The sequence below is a fragment of the Lissotriton vulgaris genome, chromosome 11 (genome assembly GCF_964263255.1).
Source record: "Lissotriton vulgaris chromosome 11, aLisVul1.2, whole genome shotgun sequence".
Classification (NCBI taxonomy): domain Eukaryota; kingdom Metazoa; phylum Chordata; class Amphibia; order Caudata; family Salamandridae; genus Lissotriton; species Lissotriton vulgaris.
The window spans coordinates 1077484476-1077498958 of record NC_141699.1 but is presented as its reverse complement, the minus strand read 5'-3'; the positions used below and the strand labels follow the sequence as shown (position 1 = coordinate 1077498958).

Below are 14483 nucleotides of genomic sequence, written 5' to 3'. Positions count from 1 at the left end.
TTTTGAGCTTCAACAACTCAAATTCCACACTTTATCCCTAATTCCAACCTTGAAAACTAAAAATCAGGAAGGAAATGTCACCAAATGGAAAGATCTCTACACGCATATTGGAATTTCTGCAGGTGGTATAAATGTATGGAGAGTGAGTGGTTTGCAGTAAAAAGAAAACTACATGGATATGCAAATCAGCCTTGACCCTGTGCCTCATGGGAACAGTCCAGCCGAACTGCCAAGCCATGTCTTTCCTGGACCGGAATCAAGCATCCTAGGATCGGTTTCGGATTCCCAGTCCAAAGATCAGGGCTTGATACATCACCGTTATTTAGCTCACTGCACCATCCCAGCTCAGAACCTGGCTATATGCAAACTAGTCTGTCCCTGGCTCAGTGCATGATGGGAACAGGGCAGACCAAACTACCAAGCCAATTCTTCACCAGAAAGGAGACAAGCTACCGGGGACCGGTTTCTGGCATTTCAGCCTTCTTCGGCCCGGCTTGCTTGAATCCTGATGGAGCAGTGAGAAAGGGACTCATGTCTGAGTATACCCTGCCACACCTATAGTGGCCAAAAACGATTCCCCCTTTTCTGAATCATATATCCCACGACAGAATAAAACACCCCTGCTAAGAACCATGCTGCATAAAAGCAAACCTCGAAACTAGGTAAAAATTGCAAGTATAACAAAGCAGTGCATATAGTCACCTTCTTAAATATTTTATAATAATTTAAAACTGTGACCACATGTCACACACACACCCTAGTATGACATGTACCATTTACTTGAGCGATCTTGCAAGTATTTTACTGCTAAATAGAGAAGCACATTCACAGCAAGGGCCTAAACTATTCTAAAATGTGCTGTGGCCAATAAAGTAAGCCAGAAGAGTTTTAATATTGCTTTTTTCATTTGTGGATGTCTTTGAGGGAAGAATGTTGGAAAAGAAACCGCAAATGTACTGGTAGACAGGCTGACCTCAGTACTCTGTGCTAAGAAAGAACATGTCACCAATCAGAAAGCCCATTACAATCTCGTTTTCAGCACAGTAGAAAGCAAGTTGCAACATTTCCGAAAGAGGGGTTATTTCCTAACCCAGCAAAACAGAGATTTGCAGCTTGTTATCCGTTTGCTCATGAAAAGTCGCTTCCTTATTGGCTGATCTGAGGTCATAGTAACCTCAGAAAGAAAAGTCTGAGGCCCGGAAGTGAAAGATTTTGTATCCTTCACGGGGGTCTGGGTGGAGTAACGCAACTTGAGGGGGCACACCTGCAAAGTACATAGAAGGAGCCCTCCCCCAGACTCAGGCAGGAACTGTCAGGCCAGGGACCCACTGTCTGTGCACAGTGCCTCAACCTCTTCGATGCTTATGACGGCTCCCGGCCGTCATGAGTCACGGTGGGCGTGTGCTGATGACGGCCGGGAGCCGTCATGACCCCGCCCGCGATCGGAATCTTCAGCAATGCGATGGAATTTGCGCCGCAGTGATGAGGTTAAGGGGTCCTCTGGAGCTTAGGGGCTATCACACTGCGGGGGCTGCGGAAGATAATGTTACACCACTGGGGGGACTTCCAAAGAGACTCTCATAAACCATGGAGAAACAAGGCTTTACAGGGAATGACCACTACCCTCCCCTATCTGTCCTCCACCTGCTCCTCAAATATTCTCCAGTTTAGCTCCTGTGCACTTATAATGTTCCCATTTACCGGCCTCACGCCTTTGTGGTTCATGTGTCAATCTTTCCATGTAACTGTACATATCCCTATTTGTTTAATTGGAAAATTGTTTAGAACAAAACTTTACCCTTTTTGAGTTCTTACTTTGAAATCTGTTATTCGAAAAGGAATCTTTTTAGTTTCCAATAGAATGTTCTCTGTCCTTCAGCACGACCATGTTTCTTTTGTATTTTCCATGTACTTATTTTTAGTTATTACAAGCAGTGTCATCTTAACAATGTTGGGGGCCGGGGCAAGAAATGTTTTGAAAGCCCTGTTCAGAACAACTGTAAATGGTGTTACCCCTTTACTGCTAATTCAAGTCACATGATGACAAACAGTAAAGGTTTGTACATTAAGGACTGAGACAGAGAAAGAGACAGAAGTGAGATAGAGAAAAAAGGTCACTTTCCATGGGGCACCTTGGAAGTTGGGGGCTCTGAACAATACCCCATTTCGCCCATGCTTTAAAAGGTCTCTGAGCTTCCATCCGATCATACGTTCTGTTGTGCAGTCTTCTGCTGTGTACTAAGCATTGATATAGTGCACATCTGAGACTGTTGTGGCCTGGTGGCAGGGTGTGTGGTCAGGGATGTGCGACTATCGCACGGCACGGGGAGCAGTTGTAAGTTTGGGTCTATGTTGAATCTTGTTCTTGGGGTGGATAGGTTAGTTGGGTAAATTTGCTTGTTTGAGACATTTGGTTTAAGTGACATTAAAGGTGGGTATTAGGGTACGCTAACACAGTATCGCAGCATGCGTATCCCTTCCACACTGTTCATCTCTCTCTACCAAACTGTGTGTCTCTGCATTGTAGTCCCCTGTGTCTCTGTCTCACTGCAAGTGTCTGTGTCTCCCTGTCCCAGTGGATTCTTCTTCCTGTTCCAAGGTTACTGTATCACATTTTTATTGTCAGCATCTCTGTTATGTTAGTTATGTTAGTATGAATTTGTAGAGCGCACGTTCACCCCAGGGTTTCTTGGCGCTGTGTGCCGCTGGGGAACCCATCCTGGCTTTCCCTGTGAGATGGTCCCTATTGGGCATCTAACAAGGTGACGCCAGGCATCCCCCGCAGCGAGGGGGCCATTGTGGAGATTAAGCAAGCTATTGCCCAGAGTTGCAGCGTGGGACCCATGGTTAGAGAGACACGAGGCGAGATTTATCGGGCCCGCTGACATTGGTCCTCCACCAGGCCGCGTCGGGAATTGAACCCTGGTCCTGGGCCGACCTCTGCTTCTGGGTCTGCCGCCATTAACCAGTGAGCCACACTTCTCTCTGTCCCAGAGTTCATTTCATCCTGTCCCAGTGGAACATGTCTCCCTGTCTAAATGTCTGTATAGCTCCCTGTCCATATGTCAGACATTCCAACTCACAGAGCCCCACTATGTGTCACACAATATCAGTTCTCTTCACACAGTCTCCCAGAGAAGGACAGATAAAACACCGAGCACCACAAAGGGCTGGAAACTCCTGCATAGAGTCGGTTTCCAGCCCCTGTTCGGAGGCTCGGCACTGCCAGTGTCCATTATGGATGTGACATCCCCTCATGATACAGGCAGCAGTCTCAAAAGGTTTTCTTGTTGGTGGGGGACTGGTAGAGGTCCCTCATTTTAAGTGCACACCAAGGGCTGTCACTTCCAACTCTCCGACCCCATTCATACGATGAAAAGTTTTCAGAAGTTAGCAGGTCTGTCGTATGTGTCCCAGAATCATCCTGTCTCCAAAGCCTGTGTTTTACTGTGGATGTCTCCATCTCCCTTAGTGATAGCGTTTCGCTGTGGCAGTGTTTCCTCTTCCCCACCGCTACGTCTCGCGTCTCAACATCTTTGCCTCCATGGTCCAGTTCCCAGTTGGTGGATCTTGTCCAGAGTGTCTCTGCCCAGGCCTTAATGCCAGTCTATCCCTATCTCTGCCCAGTCACTGTCTCTCTGCCCCAGAGTCCAAGTTACTCTGTCCCTATTGTCCATGTTTTCCTATCCCATGGTCTGTGTCCATTTCTTCAGGTATAGGAGTCCCTCCGCGGTGTCTATGTCCCAGTGTGCCAGAGCCTCCCAAGCTCAAGTCTTATGTGTCAGGGTTTCCAGGCTCCATTATGACTTTCATGGTCTCTCTGTCCCTCAGTCACCATGCAAAAATGAATGATTCTCAGATACATTTGTTTGTATTTCTCTTTCTTGATCTGTAATTCAGTGCCTCGCTAGCCTAAGTATTTCTTTCCTAGTGTGAGTGTCGGTGTCTTCCTATACCAGCAGCGGCTGTATCTCCAAGTCCGATGAGAAATATCACCCTGTCCGTCATCACCTGATCACAATTTGTTATGTTGCGTAACTTTGTGTTACTAGTTATTCGCATAGTGCACTTCTCACCCTGTATGTCCTGATAGTCCTGTGGGTTGTCACAGACGTGGAATGAATGTGCGGCATTGGTGTTCCTCATAGCCTGAAGCCTGGATCAGCCTTGTACCACATTGTTGTTCAACTCTTTCTGGCTTGAACTTTATGTCATTGTTGCAGCTGACACATCTCCCATCTTTTTGCCTGTGTCTCCCTGTCCTGGTATTTTTGTTCGTTTCTCTCTGTTCCGAGTGTCTTTGTGACAGAATGAGCGGTAGTATCTCCTCGTATCCTGGCTGCTATTCCACACCTAAATCTAGCTATTTGAAGTTCCTCTTCCCAGAATGGGGAATCATTCTGCCTAACTGTTTAGGTTGAGTCAATCAGGTAGTTCAAGCCCATCTGGTTACAAAATACCTACGGTGGACTTACTAAACACCTATAGTGGGTTTACAGCCCGCCAATTCTTGCCATTGGTTGGTTTTGCTGTCACTCTCATTTGCGTACTTCTTATTTGATGGCTTTCCTTGTCCCAATTTGCCCATCTTGTGTTTGTGCCTCCACTGGATCATACCCTCTGTACCATCTCTCTCACTGGCTGGCTTCTATCCTTCCACTTCTCACTCTAAAGGAATTACTTTTTCAGCTTAAGCACTCCACCAGGGCAGTTTTTTTAGCACTCTCGATCCTGTGCTTCACCCATGCCAAACACTTACCTAATGTTCCATGTTGCTTTCCTGTTAGTGGTGCTAGCTTCTCCCCATCAAACACCCTGATATTCCCACACTATATGGTTCTTTGTGTCTCGTGTGCTTCTCCCAAGCCCGCATGTTGCTCTCCCACATGTGCTGCTTTCTCCCTTCATCCTTGCCCCTTGCCGAACCTGTTTTTTTCTGGGGGTGGGGGGGAGGGGGGGGGGGGGGGGTTGGGTGAGGACCAGATAGTGAATTGGTGCCAGGTCCTACGCCTTTCAAAAAGGGTTTTTACGCTTCTTCTTTTTACATTGTTTTAAATTTACTGATCCTTTTTGGATAAATCCTATCCCTGGCTGTCCTAAGAGAGGATTGGGGTCTGTTACTCTGGTTTTATTTTGGATAGTTTAGCTGGTGATCTGTGAAAGTGGTGGGTGATAAAACTGGGTAGAAGTTCTCCCATTTTTTTTCAAAATGTGCCTCACCTGTACACACACTCTCTCACGTGTGCTATTTCTCCCCTCACTCACATTCTATCACCCGCTCATTTTCACTCACACTCCCTCCAACTCACTGTTACTCACACACAAACATTCCCACACTCACTGGTTCTCTTTCCCACTAACACACTTGCACAGATCACCGACTTTGGGCCCTGGTGCAACTGCACCTGCGGCACCATAGATAACTACCACCCTGACTCACTTGCACTCCCTCGCACAGCCTCCAGTCAATTGAGCATTCTAACACACTCACACTCCTTCACTCACTCCCATGTACTAACTTTCACTTAATCACATTCATCTCAATCACTCACAAAAACAATCACAAACACATGCACAGAGAAATTAACATATTTCTGACCTACTTTGCTTACTTAGTTGGCAAATCGGAGGCCCCATGGCAGGAGAGCAAGAATCTGGTGCTGGAAATTGGAACCAGCAAACCATGATTCCCAACGAGGAGCTTGATGGAGCCGCAAGGGGGGGTTTGAAAAGGGGAAGTCCCGCCTCAATCCCTCTTCCAGCATTTTGATAGGGCTGGAAGCACAGCCTATAAGAAGCTGAGATGGTGCTGGGGATCCTGCCTCGTCTACTCTGTGTGGCTTTTCATTGGCTGTAGAGATGCACTGATGAGTGCCCTGACAGCCACATTTTAGCAGATATGCTGGACTGCCTGAGGCATGCGCAGTATGGCAGCTACATAAAATTGAATTGTCCCTGTGTGAGTGGATAGTAGGTGAACTATGACCCTCAGACATGTGCAATACAGACATCCTGCTATAGAGGTTTGTGTTTAACAGCTCTCTCTAGCTGGATCATACCTCAGCCCCTCGTCCTCCTCCCTCTCATCAGGAACCTGGAGACAAGGCTGACCTGCACACCGCAGGGTTCAGGAAAACATGGATCCAGTGTTTTCATCAACAGTGCTAAATTGAAAAATGTGCAGTGCCTCACAGGAGGCAGGGGGCTGTGCCCTCAAGCCCCTGATAAAGAGCCCTGCTGGTTTTCCTTGCCATCAGCCTTTCAGCTGGTCACCCTCTCTAAAGACTATGTCACCTCTGTGAGATTTCTGAAACAAACAGATTAAAAATATTGACCATTTGTGACCGGAAACATGCTTGATACATGCGGCCCCTAGCCCTTCACCCAATGTCCACTCAGCTCAAGCAAAGTGTCATTTGGATTCTGCATCATTTCCACCCCAATGCAGGGCTGGGCAAAAAGACCACACCCTGCAACCAGCGTCTGAAGGGCACAGCATAAGCAGGATCTGTGCTGTTAAACTCTTCCATTCAATGCAGCGTTAGGCCTAAGTACAGACTCTGCTCCCACAGCCTGCTGGGTACAGGCACAAATTGAGCCAGTGGAATGTTGGATTCATTGTCCTTGAATATATTCAGTGATGTTATCAATCAGTTTGATGGTCATATTATACGTGTGATGTCACCAGTAGGGTCACTGGTCACTTTATTTGCGATTTCAGCTGGTATGTTACTTGTGAGATTGGGAGGTACGATACTCAAAATAACTGGCAATTTCAGCGGCTGCTCCTCCCCTATGGTATGAGAGGGGCGCCCCCTGCCGGCATTGTAAAAGAAATGGAAAAAATATATACACTAAATCCTGGTTTATTATTGTATTATTTTGTTCTGTGGCTGAGTCATGAGAGCGGGGCTAATAGCATGACCTGCATAGACCGGTAATGGTGTGCACTGCTAACAGTGCGCATGTCAGTTTGGCAGGCCGTCTCAGGCCGGCCAAACCGACATGAGCACTGAAGCTCCTTCCAACCCAGCTGCGTTTCCGGGTTGGAGAGATCAAGCACAGGCTCCTAGTCTTCCTGGGAGTGCAAATCAAGGGCACTCAGGCCAAACCTCAAGCTGCTCTTATGCATGAGAGCAGCTTCACGATTGGCCGCAGGGGGGTCTGGGAGCCTGTGCCTGCAGTGGAGGAGCCACGAGAGGAGCAGAAGATAGACGAAGCAGCAGGCTGCAGGGGACAGGTAAATACTTCTTTTCCCCTTTTTCTTTGTTATCGTCGTCATCTCCTCCCACCCACCAGACCCACCACTTACCTCTGATACCGGCCGCTACTGGGCAGTATTAAGTGGTTTCTAGGTTTTGAATTGGAACCATAGCACTCTTCATCTAAGAATTTTTTAATAGACATTATTTTCAAATGTAAGAAAAAAAACTATAAATTCCCTTAAGCAACTTTGGTTTCAGCAAATTGTGAAATAGGAAGTGGGGTTCATCAGAGAAAGTCCAAATTTGAGCCTATCTTCTCCTACTCCCGTCTCACCAAGCCAGGCTCAGTTCCTAGCTAGGGACCATTACCGTCTAAGCCGAAGGTTTGCCTTAAACCTGGACCAGGCAAAAGATCACATAGGTTGCACCACCCTACTAGAGGGAGGGCCCCTGCACAATTCCATTCACTTAATACTCTTTTTTCCTGGTCCTGAAGAAGTGCCAAGAATCTCTGCCCGAGACCAACATGGGCACGAAACATGTGGACCCAATAAATATATAACTGTCTCATATATATCTACACCTGTCTACCTGGGGCCATTATAACCCTCTAGTAACACCAACCTTTTTTTTTTTTTTTACTTTTGTCAGAGGAATCTACCCATTAAATTGACACAGCATTGATATCCTCTAGGCAATTTTAAATTCACTCACTTTCTTATGAGCACTTCCTCACACGGATCATACGGCGGGAATTTTCCAAAAGATCTCCGCAAAAGTGACCCTTCATGGGACCCGTAGGGCATTGCAACTACGGCCAGCCGAGGAGCAACCGCTCTATGATGAAGCATGGGAACAAAAGGGGTGAGGGCTAGACCCAATATCAATAGTGAACAACACAAAGTACCCAAACCACCGTGACTCAATACGTTTTTTTGATACAGGGTAAGAAACCAATTTATTGTCGCTTCCCTAGACACCATTATTTTGTGTCAATCATTTTGTATTTTTTATATTTTCAAAGGATTGCTGACAGAAAAAAGACATTGATTGCAAATATTTACAAGGCTTAACACACTTTAACAAACATTAAAGGCAAAGACTATTTACACATTTGGAAACCATTATGTCACACATTAGAAAGTATTCTCACAACGACATTAAATAAAACAATTATTGAAAAAATAATACAAACATTTTTATCACAAACAACAAAAAAATTGCAAACACTGAATGAGAGAAACTAGGGGTTGGGAGGATAGAATATAAGTAATTAAATGACTTATATATTTTTTAATGCTGGACCAGCCGGTCCTAGCTTTTGTACAACAATGATACTTTGTATCTCCCAAACAACACTGCCAGTGTTGTTTGGGAGATACAAAGTATCATTGTTGTACATACATAATTGTTTTATTTAATGTCTGATGTGAGAATACTTTCTAATGTGTGACATAATGGTTTCCAAATGTGTAAATAGTCTTTGCCTTTAATGTTTGTTAAAGTTTGTTTAGCCTTGTAAATATTTGCAATCAATGTCTTTTTCTGTCAGCAATTCTTTGAAAATATAAAAAATACAAAATGATCGACACAAAATAATGGTGTCTAGGGAAGCGACAATAAATTGGTTTCTTACCCGGTATCAAAAAAACGTATTGAGTCACGGTGGTTTGGGTACTTTGTGTTGTTCACTATGATGAAGCATGACATCCCTTGAAATGTGTGAGGGCAACAAGTAAGAGTCTCGGTGACTCTCCTATCTACACCCTAGACCTTTCCTCTCCTACTCTTTTCTTTGTTAGGAAAAATGACTTCTCGTCTTGGCGAATACTTTACGTTGGAGCACAGCACTGGTACTTTTTTTCACTTCCAGTCCCCCTCCTCTCTTTTGTTAGAGTTAAAGATTACATCAGGCATAAGTGGACTTTTTTAGCCAGTATACAGCACTTGACCTTGGTTGTTCAGGGACATTATGATTTCTAGTGACATCATCAAACAAACGTTTGCAATACAATAGGTCTCACATTTACAAGAGTTTGAGCTATTTGCATTGCAAATGACAATGCCATTTATACATGTTTTGGTTTTTAAAAACATAAGTAAAAGGTATTTTCATTTACAATGCCAACAGTTGAGTCTCTCGCAAATGCAAGACATATTGCATTACAAATGCTTGTTTGTAAAAGCGCCCCATGACGTGCTTTCACTTTAATGGTGGCCACATCCCTTTCTTTAGACGACTCACAGCATCTAAAGAAAGGTGTGTGGGAACCATTTAAGTGAAAACTCAGTATGAGGTGCTTTTTACAAATAAAAGCATTTCTTTAAGTTAACAAATGTTTTTCTTTTTTGTTGTAAAAGCGCCCCATGCAGTGCTTTTACAACAATGTCAGTCACACCCCTTTCATTAGATACGGCTCGTCTATAGAAAGGTGATGGCCGCCATTAAGGTAAAAGCATGGTAAGGGGCGCTTTTACAAATAAAAATAATTTGTTAATCAGCATAGCATGTGCAGAAGTGCTGCTCTGTGCACGGAGCATTTTTTAAAGATAAAAGCGGAGCATCCATGATGGGGTGCCTCGCTGTTATGAAAACAGGGTGGGTTTGAGAGAGCCTGTTGTGCCCCCGACAGCAGCTATATTAAGGACATTAAATAAAATAGTGCTCACACACTGTAAATAAATCAGACTGTGTAACAATACAAGTAAAAAGTCCAGTCCTCATGGGAAGTTACAAATGCAGACAAGGAGATACTAAGGAGGGACTACTAAGCCTATTCATGAATCAAAAGCAATGATTTAGAAAGGACAGTAACAGGAGCCAATCGAAAAGATGGGCAGAAAATGGGCGGAGCTTGACGTCCACACCTCAATACAGCAGCACCCTTCAAAAATTATTATACATTTGTTGCAAAAACAGTTATTAAAAACATATAAATAAACAAAATTAGTAGTTTTCCCAATAGTCCAGATAAGACACACAAAAGTAGTGACTTGGATTTTCTTTTGTTTATTCAATTTTTATTCTTTATTTTTCTTTTTTTTGATAGTTGCGGACAGCCGACGCGTTTCGTCCGTTGCCGGACTTCTTCAGGGCTTGAAACAAATTCTCTGATATCAAGTATCACGTCCGAACCAGAAGACCACAACCTGACGCTCCTGCATGCTCCAGCCCCTTGACCTTTTTGTGGGCCAACTCTTTCTTCCTTGTCGACGGTGACTATGACTAGGATCTGTGACCTTGCTTACAACTCTCTAAGCAACAAAAGAAACTCCTTGAAAACCTTACTAAGACGGACGTGATACTTAATATCAGAGAATTTGTTTCAAGCCCTGAAGAAGTCCGGCAACGGACGAAACGCGTCGGCTGTCCGCAACTATCAAAAAAAAGAAAAATAAAGAATAAAAATTGAATAAACAAAAGAAAATCCAAGTCACTACTTTTGTGTGTCTTATCTGGACTATTGGGAAAACTACTAATTTTGTTTATTTATATGTTTTTAATAACTGTTTTTGCAACAAATGTATAATAATTTTTGAAGGGTGCTGTCCAACTATCATAATCAGTTTTTCTGGGTAGTAAGTTTTCCTACTTCCCTTAAGGCCCGTGCGGGAATCACGTGTCTGGGCATAGCACCTTCTATTTTTGACACAGTAGATGGTATTTCAATAGTGGTGCAGTTTTTTCCTTAATTCCCAGTTCTCTTGCCTCACCTCAATACAGCATGCCTTGCAGAGCAGCGCATGCGCTGCCCAAGCTTGACCTAAAAAGGAGGGTTCTTTCAGAAGTGATCGCGGCCCCATTAGTTAATGACCACCGGTACATTCTTCCACTCTCTGATTGGCTCCCCATCTCGTCAATCCTCAGCTGATAGGAAAGCGTATTGGGAGAAGAAAGCTGGGAGTGAGGTGTGTTGCTGTTTGCCAGTGTTTCTTCCCAGCGCTTCTTCCCACACCCAAGAGTTCTACTTGCGTGGACCCTACAACTACTAAGTAGCATAAAGAGGTGCACGGGCCTCCCTGGAAATGGTAGCTTGCTTACTTCCTGTCCCTGCTGCAGCTCAGATCAAGAAGCTTTAGCCCTCTGCCTCTGAACACTGCTCTGCTGTGTAAGATCAACATCCTACTTCATGAGTTGGAAGGCTTTCATTGTTTCTTCCCCTCAAGAAGCCCCACCCCCATCAGAAATGGATCAATCCAGGCAACGTCATCTGCCCTGCTCGATGGTGACAAATGCAAAAAGAACAGGTGATGGACAGAATGCTGAACAAAGTCAAACATTCTCCACCAGCACAGAGATCTGGGCCTAAATCCATAGTGTTTTCTGCTCCCCGTGCCATTCCAGTTTAAACCCATCCATATGCAAATTAGTCTTGACCCTGCACCCAATGGGAACAGTCCAGCCCGATCCGCCAGGTCCTCCTTGGACTGCACTGGTGTAACCAAAATTGAGGGGGCCTCCCTGCACGGTATGAGAGGGGCCCCCTCCAGGCTCAATCAGGAGCTCTCTGGCCAGAGTGCAGTGCCGAGGGTGCCCCCAGGAGCTTGGGGCTCCCTGCACCGCGGGGTCTGCAGGGACCTGTGTTACGCCCCTGCTGGACTGGAAAAAAGCATCCTGGGACCGGTTTTGTGGCATCACCCCTCATCAGCCAGGCTAGCTTGACTCCAGTGGCATGGAGAGCACGGGACCCACGTCTGGGCATACCCGTCCCACTCAGGGTGGCAAATGCAAACAGAACAATTGATGGACAGAATGCAGAACAATGTCAAATCGCGGTGAGGCAGAGAGCCTGGGAGGTGGAGATAGCTGCTGCGTCTTCTCACGAGAGCTGAGCTGCCATCAGAAGATGTCAAACGTCATCTCAAGGATCTACCCCAGCACCTGCTTCTAGCAGCCCCTGGGGGGTCAGTGCTGAGGTGGCATTTGACAGTTTCCACCCACCCAAACAGTACCGCCCTATCTCCACACAAGCAGCAACAGCACGATCTGTTTCTACAGCTGATAGGGCGCGGCACTGAGCACTCAATCACATTCTAGGCCAGAGAGAACTGTGCACCAAATAACACCCAAGACATTCAAATTACAACATCCAGAAAGGCAGCAGCGGTGTGACGTTAATAGTCTTAAAATCCTGGTGTAATGTGACCAGAGTTAATCGCCTGCTCAGCTAACCCTCCATTTGAAACCCATTTGCAGATGTTTTCGATCCGGGTTCAACAGTTTTTAGGTAATTTTCTCAAATGTTATTCCGGCACACCTGTTCTCCTGCAGGAAGAGAGTGCAGCCAGTTCTGCATTAGCATCACAAAGTGGTCCTAATGGATTCGGGTTGTTATTTTCAGCATCTGCTGGGGAAGGAGGGTGAGGCAGGAAGAGGCTGCTGTGCTGAGTGGGCTCCAGGAGGCCTGCCCTGCAGTGCACAGGCGCTGGTGTGACACACAGGGTACGGGGCTGCACTGCACAGGGATGTTATGAGTGAAGAACAGTAACCTTTCCTGTAGGGAGGTGCTGCAGCCTTTAGAGAGGCGAGGTGACTCTCATAATGTTCAGAGGGGCTGTGGCTAGAACAATGGAGGGCATGGCTCTGCGGTGCACACAGACAGATGCTGGAGGAGTGTAGGACATGGACCTGCAGTGCACGGGCGCTGCAGCTGGAGGAGTGTAGGACATGGCCTTGCAGTGCACGAGCACTGCAGCTGGAGGAGTATAGGACATGGCTCTGCGGTGCACACGTACAGATGCTGGAGGAGTGTAGGACATGGCCTTGCAGTGCAGGGGCGCTGCAGCTGGAGGAGTGTAGGACATGGCCTTGCAGTGCACGGGCGCTGCATCTGGAGGAGTGTAGGACATGGCCCTGCAGTGCACGGGCGCTGCAGCTGGAGGAGTGTAGGACATGGACCCGCAGTGCACATGTACCACAGCGGGAGCGGTACAAGACATGTTGCTGCAGTGCATAGGTCCTGCAGCTGGAGCAGTATATGACATGGCATTGCAGTGCAAGGGTGCTGCAGCTGGAGGAGTATATAACATGGCCTTGCAGTGCACAGGTCCTGCAGCTGGAGCAGTGTAGGACATGGCCCTGCAGTGCACAGGCGCTGCAGCTGGAGCAGTACAAGACATGTTCCTGCAGTGCCCAGGTGTTGCAGCTTGAGCAGTATGGGACATAGCCCTGCAGTGCACAGGCGCTGCAGCTGGAGCAGTATAGGACATGGCCCTGCAGTGTACATGTACAGCAGCTGGAGCGGTTCAAGACATGTTCCTGCAGTGCACGGGCGCTGCAGCTGGAGCAGTATATGATATGGCCCTGCAGTGGACAGGTCCTGCAGCTGGAGGAGTATAGAACATGGCCCTGCGGTGCCCGGGTGTTGCAGCTGGAGTAGTATGGGACATTGCCCTGCAGTGCACAGGCCTAGCAGCTGGAGCAGTATAGGACATGGCCGTGCAGTGCACAGGTCTCGCAGCTGCAGCTGTATAGGAAATGGCCCTGCAGTGCACATGTACAGCAGCTGGAGCGGTTCAAGACATGTTCCTGTAGTGCACGGGCGCTGCAGCTGGAGCAGTATATGATATGGCCCTGCAGTGGACAGGTCCTGCAGCTGAGGAGCATAGAACATGACCCTGCGGTGCCCAGATGCTGCAGCTGGAGCAGTATAGGACATGGCCCCACAGTGCACATGTACCGCAGCTGGAGCGGTACAAGACATGTTCCTGCAGTGCACAGGCGCTGCAGCTGGAGCAGTATATGATATGGCCCAGCAGTGGACAGGTCCTGCAGCTGAAGGAGTATAGAACATGGCCCTGCAGTGCCCAGGTGCTTGAGCAGTATGGGCCATAGCCCTGCAGTGCACATGCACTGCAGCTGGAGCAGTATAGGACATGTCCCTGCAGTGCACAGATCCCACAGCTGGAGAAGTATAGAACATGGCCCTGCAATGCACAGGTCCTTCAGTTGGAGCAGAGTAGGACATGGCCCTGCAGTGTGCAGTCACTGCAGCTGGAGCAGTGTAGGACATGGCCCTGCAGTGCACAGGCGCTGCAGCAGGAGCAGTATTTGAAATGGCCCTGCAGTGCACAGGTCCCGCAGCTGGAGGAGTATAGGACATGGCCCTGCAGTGAACAGGTCCCGCAGCTGGAGCAGAATAGGACATGGCCCTGCAGTGCACATGTAATGCAGCTGGAGCGGTACAAGACACGTTCCTGCAGTGCACAGGCACTGCAGCTTTAGGAGTATAGGACATGGCCCGTCAGTGCACAGGTCCAGCCACTGGAGCAGTATAG

The 14483-nt window shown here is 47.0% G+C and overlaps 1 protein-coding gene across 1 annotated transcript in view; it reads right to left on the bottom strand.

Moving 5' to 3' along the window:
* The window catches only part of LOC147684154 (solute carrier family 12 member 9-like), a 582177-nt gene that overhangs the window by 439082 nt on the left and 128612 nt on the right, over positions 1-14483 (bottom strand). The gene's annotated exons all lie outside the window — the stretch shown is intronic.